Here is an 11,715-nt window from a genome sequence, read left to right on the forward strand (position 1 = left end):
TTCAGTGCTCTGATTTGGAGCATTGATGACTGACTGATGGCTCTGCAAAAATGAGACTGCCAGACACTCAAGCACAGCCCTGAAAGGACCTTCAGTAGCAGAGAACTTTGGATCCTAGCAGCAGGCTGAGCTCTGCACCTTCCTTTTTGATTTATGAGACCTGGACCTAAAATGGATTATCATGACCCAGTGTTCTTTTTTGGGTTCCTCCAGATGCAGCCCTGAGGAGTTAGATGTGAGTCAGTTCTTAGAGAGGTGAAGGGGGCCACTGAGAAGCTGGGGAGTGGGAAGTGAGCTGGAGGTGAGACCAGGATTAAAAGGTGGTAGTCAATGCCCACTGTGGGGGTCACGGGTTTGATTCTATGAGGGAATTCTGAAAACCACTGTAGCTTGTGAACTTTGCAGCCTAGCTGTGGTGTGAAGGAGCAGGGATGTCTTACACTGACTCCCAGGGGTGGCTGTCTGTCTGGCAGTAGTTGGACCAAAGGAATTTCTATATTTCTGACATCCCTGAAGGGTCTTTTCCAGGTAAGCTACAAATAAGCTGAGTGGTATCTATTACTGGAAGAGTCATTTCTTCCTGCTGCAGAGAGAGGCCCTCTCTGCTCTTCCTGTCTACTGTTGCCCATCACTCGGATTTGGTCCACTGCATCTGGGTGCTGCTTTTCTGCACCTGTTCCTGGGATGCTTAAGGTTACTGAGGAAATCACAGCCACTACTTTTCCAGTTGGAAGAGCAGATCATAGAGATTCAGGTGGTTGGCTGAGTGGGCCAGCCATTCTCATCCTGGACTTCCCTGCTCCCAGGAGTGTGTGTGTGTGTGTGTGTGTGTGTGTGTGTGTGTGTGTGTGTGTGTGTGTCTCCCCACTTTGAAGAGGTTCGGCTACTGTTACTGAAGGAATGATTCAGGCCATGTCCCTGCCAGGCAGATCACCTTCTCCTCCCATTAAAAAAACCCATGTTATTGGTAGGAACCAACAACTAGTTTTATCCCACACTAGATTGACAGCTCATGAACAAAGAGGAAGGGACAGGCACCGTTTCTCTCAGATGTGTCTACTTGACCACAGAGCTTCTTTCTTGTTCCTTGCTGGTTGTGAAGAAAGGCTGTGCACCAAGGCAGCCCCACATAATGTTCTAAGTCTGTCTCTGTCATGCATTTGTGACAAATGATCAACTGCTGAAGGCTCTTTGAGGGAAGAAGAGTGCCACTCTATGGTTTGACTCTATCTAGCTGCCCTTAGCAGCCTTTGTCATCTCTGAAGTTCCTCTTCCCCAACAACTGTCTCAAGTCCTACTCAGTGTTTGTCACTCAGATGCTCATAACACCCTCTGTGTGGACAAGCAGCTCACTCCTGCCTCTTGGCTGGAGAACTGTGCTTGAGAGAACAATGAACCCACAAAAAGTAAGTGGCTGCCATTTTCCCATCTTGTTTTCTGGAAGCCATACTATTTCTGGTAGCCGTCTTGTTTTCTGGAAGCCATATTGTTTCATGGTGGCCATCTTGCTTTCTGGGAGCCATACTGTTTCATGGTGGCCTTTTTGCTTCCTGAGAGCCATATTAATTCCTGAGTTTCTTTTGCTTCTTGTACTATACATGTGAGATGCATCTATCTCATCTCATTAAAAATAAGCTTTATTTATATCCATTGAGATGAAGTACTTGTACACAAGGCATTTATTTATATATACTGATAACTTTTAATTTTCATTTTTATTTATGTTTTTACTCTTTGATATATATTAATAAACACCAAATTTTGTCATTTTCACCCTCCATTACCATCTCTCGCCTCCTCCTCCTTTCTCACTGAAATCTTTATTCTTTTTAACAAGCCTCCTTTTATTTTGATGCACTTTTTTTTTAAATGTGCGACTCACTGAATTTAATTTTGGTTACTTGCATGAACATGAATGTTTCTCTCCTCCAGCACCATTAACTGCCCATAGTCCTTTAGGGAAGGGCGAGATCTCATGAACCCCCCACCAATGCAATCGAGTTCAGATCTCGTGCAGGTTACTATAGATGCAGAGAGTTCCCGAATGCAATAGCCCTATCTTTGCAGATCACACCATTTTGCAGCATTCCTCCAAATCCCTGAGATCATTACGTTCTTTTTACTCCCTCTTTTTCCTGTTTTTAGACATATAAACATGCTGTCTTTATCAACCAGTTATTTTAAGCTAAAGGCTGTGAATTCAGTTGTCTCCTGCTGTGTGCTGTGTGGATATTCATATCTACGCACCTGTCCTAGTCTTGTTTCTAATGCTGTAATAAAACACACTGGCAAAAAGCAGCCTAGGGAGAGAAGGGTTTATTTCTGCTTATATTTTCAGGTTATAGTCCATCATTGTGGGGATGTCAAGGCGGGAACTTCAAACAGCTAGCTATATCACATCTACAATCAAGATGTGTAGAGAGAAATGTATGATGCCTGCTTACTCACTCACTCACTTCTTAGTGCTCAGATTCTTCCATTCTCACATATTTCAGGACCCTCTGTCTCTAACCTTCCTAAGGCTGTGACCCTTTAACACAGTTCCTCATGTTGTGGTGACATGAAACCATAAAATTATTTAATTCATAATTGTAATTTTGCTACTGTTATGGATCATAATGTAAATATCTGATATGCAGGATATCATCATGCAACCCCCAATGGGGTTGCAACCCACAGTTTAAGAACTGCTGGTCTAGGGAATGGTGCTGTCCACAATGAGGTGTTTCTTATATCAATTAACTTAAGATAATCCTCCATAAACATGCTCACATACCAACCCAATGTAAATAACCCTTCAATTGAGACTCTCTTCCCAGATGATGCCAGATCATGTCAAGTTGACAATTAAAGCTAGCCAGCACATCACCCACTACATCCATCCATCCATCCATCCATCCATCCATCCATCCATCCATCCATCCACATGTTTCTGAAGCATTAACTGCAAGGTGGGTACTAGAAATACAGTTCTCATGGGACCATAGAAAACAGATACCTCTGTAAAGTGCTGGCACATAGTAAGTGCTGAGGATAGTAACTCTGTATGGCAGGCTTCTTTTTCCTCGCTCATCTCCTGTTATTATGCAGTTAGGACCTGGTGTTCTCATGGGAAGGAAACCCTGGCTACCACTGTAGAGCTTCTATCTGTACCCAGGATTGCTCAGAGCTGTAGGCTGCTGGAAGGAGAATCCCTCTGCCAGAGAACACTCCTTGGGTACTGCAAGTGACCTCCCTGGAGCAGCAGCTGACCTCTTCTGTGAACCTATACCAGACTTGCATTGCCTCTAGTGCACATTCTGAAGTAGAGCAGAGGACTCACCTACCCCAGACTTTGAAGTTTGCATGGAACTCCCAAACTCAGACAATGTTGATAATGAAGATATCAGCAGTCCAATGAAGATAATCAGCAGAGGCTACAATCTATTCAACAGGCACAGAGCCTGTGCTATGTGCTATTCTGGACTTGGAGGATAAATGAATGAACACATAAACTCTGGATCCCTCCCCTGAAATGCATGTGACAGGCTGCTGGGGGCATGGTGATGGATAACTGTGAGGACTGTGAGTGAACACGGAGGTGGTCGTGTCACTATGCTGTGATGTCATCATTGTGTCATCAGGTCTCTATAGGGATCACTGTGGGCCTCACTGAGATGACTTTGATTAAATACCGAAGAGGTAAGGGAGGCAGACAAGAAGGAAATGGAAGGTCAGAGTCCTTCATAGCAGGAAACTCAAGACTGAGGATACTCAAAGGAGTAACAAGACTGGATAGGTCCGTGGGTGGTCTGAGCAGTGGGGGGGAGGGCACTGCAGGGTTCACTGGGATGGTAGAAGAAGGCTGGTTTTACTCACCGAAATGGGATCTGTCCAGCAGCTTCGAGAAGCAAATGAACGCTGAAGGATGCCCAGGCTGCCATGTATGGGTAGACAAGATGCCAGGACCGCCAGGCACGATCAGGGACAGCCATGAAGCCATTGCAGAAATTGGTCAGGGAGGACCATAGTGACAGTTGATGAAACACTGTGGTGATGGCTTCTGGCTTCATTGCGAGCCAACAGGTGCAGAGCGACACAAGTTCCCATACAGCAAAGAAACCATGACATTTGTGGTGTGGTTTGTGTTAGCCAGGGCTTGAGGACAGGGTGATCTGAGCTGCACCCCCCTCCTGATCCTTGACTTCTTGCCCTACCGCACTCTAGAACAGTTCTTCACTAGACCACATGAGCTTTGTGTCTGTTCTTGATCCCTGACATGTTCATGACACTGGTGTCCCCTGTCTCTTTGGGGCAGTTTCTGGGCTGGCTTGGCAACAAGAGTGCCTCGTGTGTGTGTGTGTGTGTGTGTGTGTGTGTGTGTGTGTGTGTGTGTGTGTGTGTGTATGTGTGTGTGTGTGTATGTGTGTGTGTGTGTGTTTAAGAAATGGCTGTCTACTGGGCTGAGGCACTGAAACCATGGGCTGTCCTAGCAGTTCAGTGACACGTTACCCTCATTGGTGGCACTGGAGTCTGGCATGGCTTGTGGGTGCTTCCCACATCATCTCAGGTGATGCCCTGAAGGGAAGTCTTTAGTTTAGCTGTACATATGAGTATTCAGAATGCCAGACTGGTACAGTTCACCCAGCTATGGTATAACACATGGGCATTACAAACCAGCAGTTCTTCCAAAGTCCCAGTGAATATTGTCCCCGAGTGGTCCCGACGGCTGTTCCTCAGAGGCCTCGGCTGTCTTGCTGAGGTCAGAGAATCTTGTATCTTCTCCCAGAGCCAAGTTCACCCTCCGCCCCCTTTTGCCAGCTCTGCCTGGACCTCCTGTTCTTGTCTCAGAGCATCACCGCTCTCCCCTGACCTTCCACCGTGACCTTCTCTAGTCCCATTTGTTATCTGAGCTTCTCTGGCTTCCTTCAGAAGGCCCTGGGGAAGTAGGCTGCTCTGGAATTTGTCTCTGGCTTGTGGGGAGGTTAGGACGGGGGCTGAGGACCTCTTGCAGCGCTGCATGCTGCCCTGCGATGTTTGTGAGCACAGAGCCTGCCTCAACCTTGCCTTCAACATCTCTGCAGGATTTCCAAGTGTGTTCTAGTTTTCATTCATCTCTACCATTTTGTACACAATTAAAAAGGAGTCTTAATTCATGTGTGTGGGTGCCTTTTTGTAGGAAGGTAATATCTGGAGCCTTTGAGATTAAATTGGAATTTATCCCTCATAGTGATTTTTTTTGGAAGAATTGGTTCATAGTTTCATGTCAGATTTACCTGGTGAGCTTTCCAGCTGGCCCCACAGCTCTCTGGAAGGCAGGGTGTCAGGATTCCACGTAGCTGGGTGTGACTTCTGGGAACTTGAGAGCTGCCATGTCTGACTATGCTGAGTCATGGATCAGGGTGCTGGGCTGGTGGGCCATGATGCTGGGCAGACAGGGTGTGTGTGGTGCAGGGCTGGTGGGCCATGATGCTGGGCAGCAGGGTGTGTGTGGTGCAGGGCTGGTGGGGCATGGTGCAGGGGAGGATCTTTACTCTGTTCTTTCTCTGTTTCTTTATAGGTTTGAGTTTTCATGCTGCCTGTGGGCCCCATCCTTCTCTGCTGCCAGGGACTGGTAGCTACTCTAAGGTCCATTGTATTCCCAGGGCGTCTTTGCTATTTGCTTGGAATCTTGTGCAAGCGTTGGACTGTCCTGAGCTCCTGAGGGCCCACATGAATCCAGTTTATATATTATTAATTCCGTGACCTACGTGTGGGTACTCAGTTGCTATGGAGCGAAACACTGGCAGAGAGGTCTTGAACAGTCCAGCTGTAGCATTTGGTAGTGAGTGATGAACAGCAAAAGGGGCGCTGGGTAACAAGTTCGCCTTTTAAGTGATATTCAGCCTGGAAAATAGACACGGTTCTCTTGCCTTGAGTCAGAGGTGTCTGGGAAAACCTTCACGGGGCTGTTGCAGTCATCTGGTGGAAGATATTTGGGCATCTGCGAGGGAACTAGTTGCACATGTTTGATTTCAAAAGAATGATGGATTTCCTGTATATGCAAAAATTTTCCAGAGATCTTGGAAACAGAAATAGCACAACAAAAAGAAACTGGTGGAGCTTATATACCTGAGAAAAAGTATTTCTGCTTTTGGAGGCTAAAGTTAGAGCACCTGTGTCTAATATCCACTCTATCTAGTCCAGTGAGTGGAGAGGCCATGTGTAAAACAGGTCACACCACACGTAGCTGTTTGGGGATGCAAAACACTACAGGGGATGCACAAAACAGACCACAAAGAAGCAAGACTACAGTGTGAGAAAGTGAACACAGATGCATGTGAGCAGCTGGGACTGGGCCCCCTCCAACTACTGGGGAGCTGGGGACAGGGTGGTGAGGAATAGGAGTCTGTTTACTTCTCTGTTTACTCTGAGTTCTTTGCTTGGGGGATAACCTAGGCATACTACCTCTTTCCATTTGGTGGAGGACCTGCATGCCACTGTTAAGGAAGGTGCTTGGGCAGAAAGGCAGGGGATGTGAACCACTCAGCAAAACTGGAGACATCCACCACAGGCCCAAGTGAACTCAAGGTGGGCTGAGGATTGAGGCACAGATGGGACTGATCAGTCACATTGGACATGAACCTCTAGACAGACAGTAGTGGAGACAGAATCAAGATGATGAGAGACTACGTCGTCCGTACTCTAGAAGAGAGGTAGGGCTCCCTGGCTGTGAAGACACGCTGAGCAAGCACCAAAGCCTGCTGTACGTCTGGCATCTATCCCTGGGGACCAGTGAAGTTCACTGGTAAGGAACTGCATTCACGTTACATGTAGCCACTGAGCCGAGAACCCGTCTGTGATGTGAACTCTGGCAGTGGCTCTGGATGGCTAGGACCTTGACTTTCATCCAGTTTTGGAAACCAAACTGGTTTTCAAGCATTCCTTCTGCTGCTGAAAGATTTACAATGGTTTTCACATCTTTTTCAACCATGGGAGGGAACTGATAGGATCTACTTCAATGTGATGGGATGTTTGAAGCCAGGATGTGGCGTTCTGATACACTGAATTGGGTCCCATGGTGTTTCCTAAGCCAGGCATTAGAAAAAATGACTGGGGGTGGGGCAGAGAGTTGGCTCAGAGGTTAAACACTTGCTGCTCTTGCAGAGGACTTGGGTTCAGCTCCTAGCACATGGTGGCTCACAACCATCTGTAACTCCAAATCCAGAGGATCCAACACTCTCTTCTGACCTCAGTGGGTAAGAAGCATACACATGATGCACATACATACATGCAGGTAAACACCAACATATATACAATGAAATAAATAAATCTAAAGAAACATGATTTATGGTGATATTTTATTTGTATTAAAATGTTATTTGTATGTTAGTAAATAAAGTTGCCCGGGGGTCAGAGCTATTAGCAAGCCATAGGAAAGCAGGGCAGTGGTATGCTTGTAATCCCAGCACTTGGTAGGCAGAGCTAGGTAAGTCTCTGTGTGTTCAAGGATACAGCCATTATTGGATACACATGCTTTAATCTCAATACCAATCATGGAAAACCTGGAGGTCTGTACAGACAGGCCGTGACGAGGCGGTCATGTGGTTGGGTTTACAACCAATGAGAAGGCAGAACAGAAACTCTATGTAAAGACTTTAGCACAGGAAGTAGTTCTGGTTCGGAGAGGTAGGACCACTGCAGGAGGAAGGGTAAGGTTTTAGCTCTTAGCTCTGACCTCTTGGCTTTCTTCTTTGCATTGGTTCTGTGTTTCTCATTTAATAAGATGGTTGGTTACATCTACAATGACTTGTAGTTTTCTTGGATCAAGTAAGCCTGAATCCTGGGACAACTCTGGGAACCAGCAGGGCTCTGAAGAGAATTAGGCTGAGGGTGCCCATGACCACACTGGCACTGAGTACTCGGATGCACACTTGTGACATAACAGTTCATATCATTTAACAAACAGTGATAGTCTATCCAGTGGGCCAAGCTTCAGTCTTCCCAGCTAATGATCTTGATAGACCCCAAAGAAATCAAAACATTGGAAACCAAACTTTGCAGTTTTTGTTAAAGGGAACACCTGAGGTTTGGACTCGGACTTTGATGAACCCCTGGAGTTGGATGCTAGAGGACCTGCGGCCACCCTCCAGACATGCCTTGTCCTCCGTTCACTTTCTGACATTCCCCACTGTTCTCTAGACCAGATCTAACCCTTGACAGAGTGGAGGACCAGAGTGTGGGCCAGCGAGGTCTAACATAGTGAGTTCTAGTACAGCCAGGGCTACATAGTGAGACCCTGTCTCAAAAAAGTGTTTTTGTTTTTCTTTAAAGGCAAAGAGGGCTTGGGCAACAGGGTGCCGGCCTGTCATCTCCACCCAATAGCTTGTTGAATCTCCCATTTCAAGGGATAAATACTCCTCGGGGTAAGGATACAGCTTCAAGACAAAAATAAATACTGGCCATTTCTAGACAGAGCACTTCCACACGCTTTGCATGATTGACTCAGAGTTAAGGTCCCCAATAAAGATGTATTTTAATTCTACTCCAGTTCCGTGATTCTGTTCTACCCTTCCTTCAGAACGTATTCAACATGCTTTCTTTCTGTGGGGTTGCCCTGGGGAAACCTGGCACCGAGGACCGAGTCTGCTTAGCTGCAAACTGGGACCAACTGGCGGCATAGCTTTGATTCGGAAAGCAAATGCCTGGAGGAAATTTTTCCAGGGTCCCTGCCTCTGGCCAGAGCACATCACAGCTACGGCTTCTAATTGTTGTCCCTCTTGAGGTTTCAAAGCGAAATCCTGTTTTCCTTTATAAGCATGTCCATAGGAGGTTCTGGGGGAGTTTGTTGTCCCAAGGAACTCTTGAGAATGGAAACATGTCCGCATCTGGGGTCCATATTCCTATCTCACAGTTGGTCCATGGGCTTTCTCATGCCTTTTAAGGAAGCAGGGGCTGGCCCCACCCTCTGGGGGTGTTTCTGTCTCCGCATTCCAGTCTGCACGTGTGGAGCCCTTCGCCTGCCATTGAGCGGGAGCTTCTGCCAGCGTGGCAGAAAGGATGGCTAAAAATAGCAGGGTGGCCTTCAGCAGCAGCCGGTTTTCATCGACTGACTATAGGGATGTCTCACTGGGACAATGCTAATTCCCTTGTTTGGCAGGCACTATTGCTCACACCCCAGCCCAAGCCAACCGCTGGTGTTCAGAGAGACGGCACCAGCGTGGACTCTCTCAGAGGTCCCTTCCTGGAATCCCCCAGCACAAAGCTCTTACCTCCTTAAACTCCAGGGTCAGGAGACATCGCCTTTCTGCCGGATTATGCCAACGCTGGGAGAATGAAATGGAAATGGACTTGCCAACGAAAAGTCTCAGCAGCCAGGGCAGCCCCTCTGGTTACCATGACCATTCTGCTCCAGCCCCTTGGAGTCCTTGTGAGCCTTACTAAGGGTGCTTGGGTTAGGTGGGGCCACAGGCTTCAGTGCCACAAACAGCCAAACAGGTGTCGCAGAGGAGGAAGGCCAGAGGAAGACTGAGGCACCAGGGACTTCTGCTGTTTGAGTCAGGTAGGGTCTATCACTTTGAAGGCAGTTGAGTTGAAAGATTTGAACACACTACAGCCAAATAAATGTCTTCTAGGTAGATATGGACCTCAGGACACTGGTTTGCAAGCTCTGATTTTAGAAGTATTGAGTTAGAATTCATTTCCAAGGACAGGCTCCTGTGGGTGGCCTGCTGTAGATGAAGGTAGGAAACTTGGCGACTTTGGTCTGGGCGTGGGTCCCTGGAACGTGACCATTGCATAAAGACTGTACACATGACAAGGTCTCGGGGGTATTGTAAACTGAATCATGAGGATTTCCAAGTTGCTTGAAGGACCAATGCAAGGAAGAATATGTGGAGTGACTTACGCACTGCAAGTGGGCATCTGGATATGCCCCTAGATTCAGAACCATGGAAGACCAAAGACGGTCCTGTGTTATGAGCCAAATGCTGAAGAGTTTTTCATAAACTAAAAAAGCACAAAGAAACTTCCAGAAGTAAAACTACAGGCCAGGTCACCCTTCTCGAGCTGGCTCTGGGGGTGTGGCTTCTTTCGATCGCCACCACATCTAGTCATTCTAAGGTACGTGCCTTTCTAAGACCCGTCACGTTACATGGGTGAAGAAGTCAGAAAGCTGGCCAGGCAGCACAAGCTGTCACTATGCAGAGAGAGCTACACAGACAAGAAGAAGCCCAGTAGTCCTGGTCTCTCTTGTCTAGTGAGGAAATGTGTGTAAGCAGTGGCCAGAGTGCCGTGTGGTTGAGAGCTGGGATGGTGGTGAGCACCTCACGGAACTGTCGCTAGCAAGCCAGGCCCCGCAAAGCCGTCATGGAGAGGTGAAAACTCCTGGTCCTGCTCTTAAACAGCATTTAGTGACAGCAGTATAGGCAAGTGAAGACAGGATTGTTTGGGCTGCGGCGGAGATGAATCTGGAGTGGGGTTGAGAAAGACCCAGCCTCAACTGTCCACATGACAGTGAGAGGGGTGTTGGCTGCTTGATGGCTCCTTGAGAAGACAGTGGTCCTGGAGTCCCAGTTCCTGCCACCTCCGGGCAGCATCAGGAGCACTGACTCAGCTGTGGAGACAATGGCAGCTACCCTGGATCTGGTGCTGTCTCCACACACCCCGTCACCCCTGTGTCTGATCCTCAGAGCCACTGCTGTAGCCTGGCACTGGGAGGGGTCTGCCCGCTGTCAATCAAGCCATTAAACTGCTCCCATCCGACAGTTCTCATCACTTAAGGAAAACCTTGAAGAAATGCTAATAACAAATATTAAATATCCAGCTGACCTTTTTGGTATATACAGTACATAGCTGTAACTCTAGGTTCAGGGGATCCTGTGTGCTCTTCTGGCCTCTTTGGACACATATGTATGTATATGTGGTGCACATACATACATACCTTTATAAAAAAAGTATATACTTTTTTAAAAAAGAGTAAGTGGTGTTATCACCTCTCTCTCTCTCTCTCTCTCTCTCTCTCTCTCTCTCTCTCTCTGCCTGTGTACATGTGTGTGTGTACCCAAGCACAGCGTTTGATGTGTGTGCACATGCCCCAGCATGTATCTGAAAGTCAGGACAATTTGCGGGTCTCAGTTCTTTATTCTACCTCGTGGGTCCTGGGGATTAAACTAAGTTCATTAAGTCTGACTTGACGAGCCATTCTGCTGGGCCCTACTTTTAAATGATATATTTTCACTTTGAGAATTTTATTTCTGCAAATCTGGATAATTTCCATTTATCCCCAAGCAATGACGTATTAAATGAGGTTTTTTTGTTTGTCTGTTTGTTCGTTTTTCAAGACAGAGTTTCTCTGTGTAGTTTTGGTGCCTGTCCTGGATCTCACTCTGTAGACCAGGCTGGCCTCGAACTCACAGAGATCTGCCTGGCTCTGCCTCCCAAGTGCTGGGATTAAAGGCGAGCGCCACCACCACCCGGCTTTAAATGAGGTTTTAACTGGAGTTCATCCTTCCTGGATTTCATGACTGAGAGAGTCGTGACACCTTAACAAACACTAAGCTTGAGATCCAAAGCATCATGCAGCCATCTTGGAAACTTGTCTTGGAGAAATTAGTCATGATTCATCTCCAGGAAAGAATCTGTTGCTGCATTTGTCACGGAAACCCTGCTGCCTAGCTTTGGCATCGGTTGGCAACTTAACATACATCATTTCCCTTTGCTTCTCCTAAGGTCCATGAAGAGGACACAGAGGGAGGA

Source organism: Peromyscus californicus, unplaced genomic scaffold, assembly GCF_007827085.1.
Source record: "Peromyscus californicus insignis strain IS unplaced genomic scaffold, ASM782708v3 Scaffold_21__1_contigs__length_65335640, whole genome shotgun sequence".
Classification (NCBI taxonomy): Eukaryota; Metazoa; Chordata; class Mammalia; order Rodentia; family Cricetidae; genus Peromyscus; species Peromyscus californicus.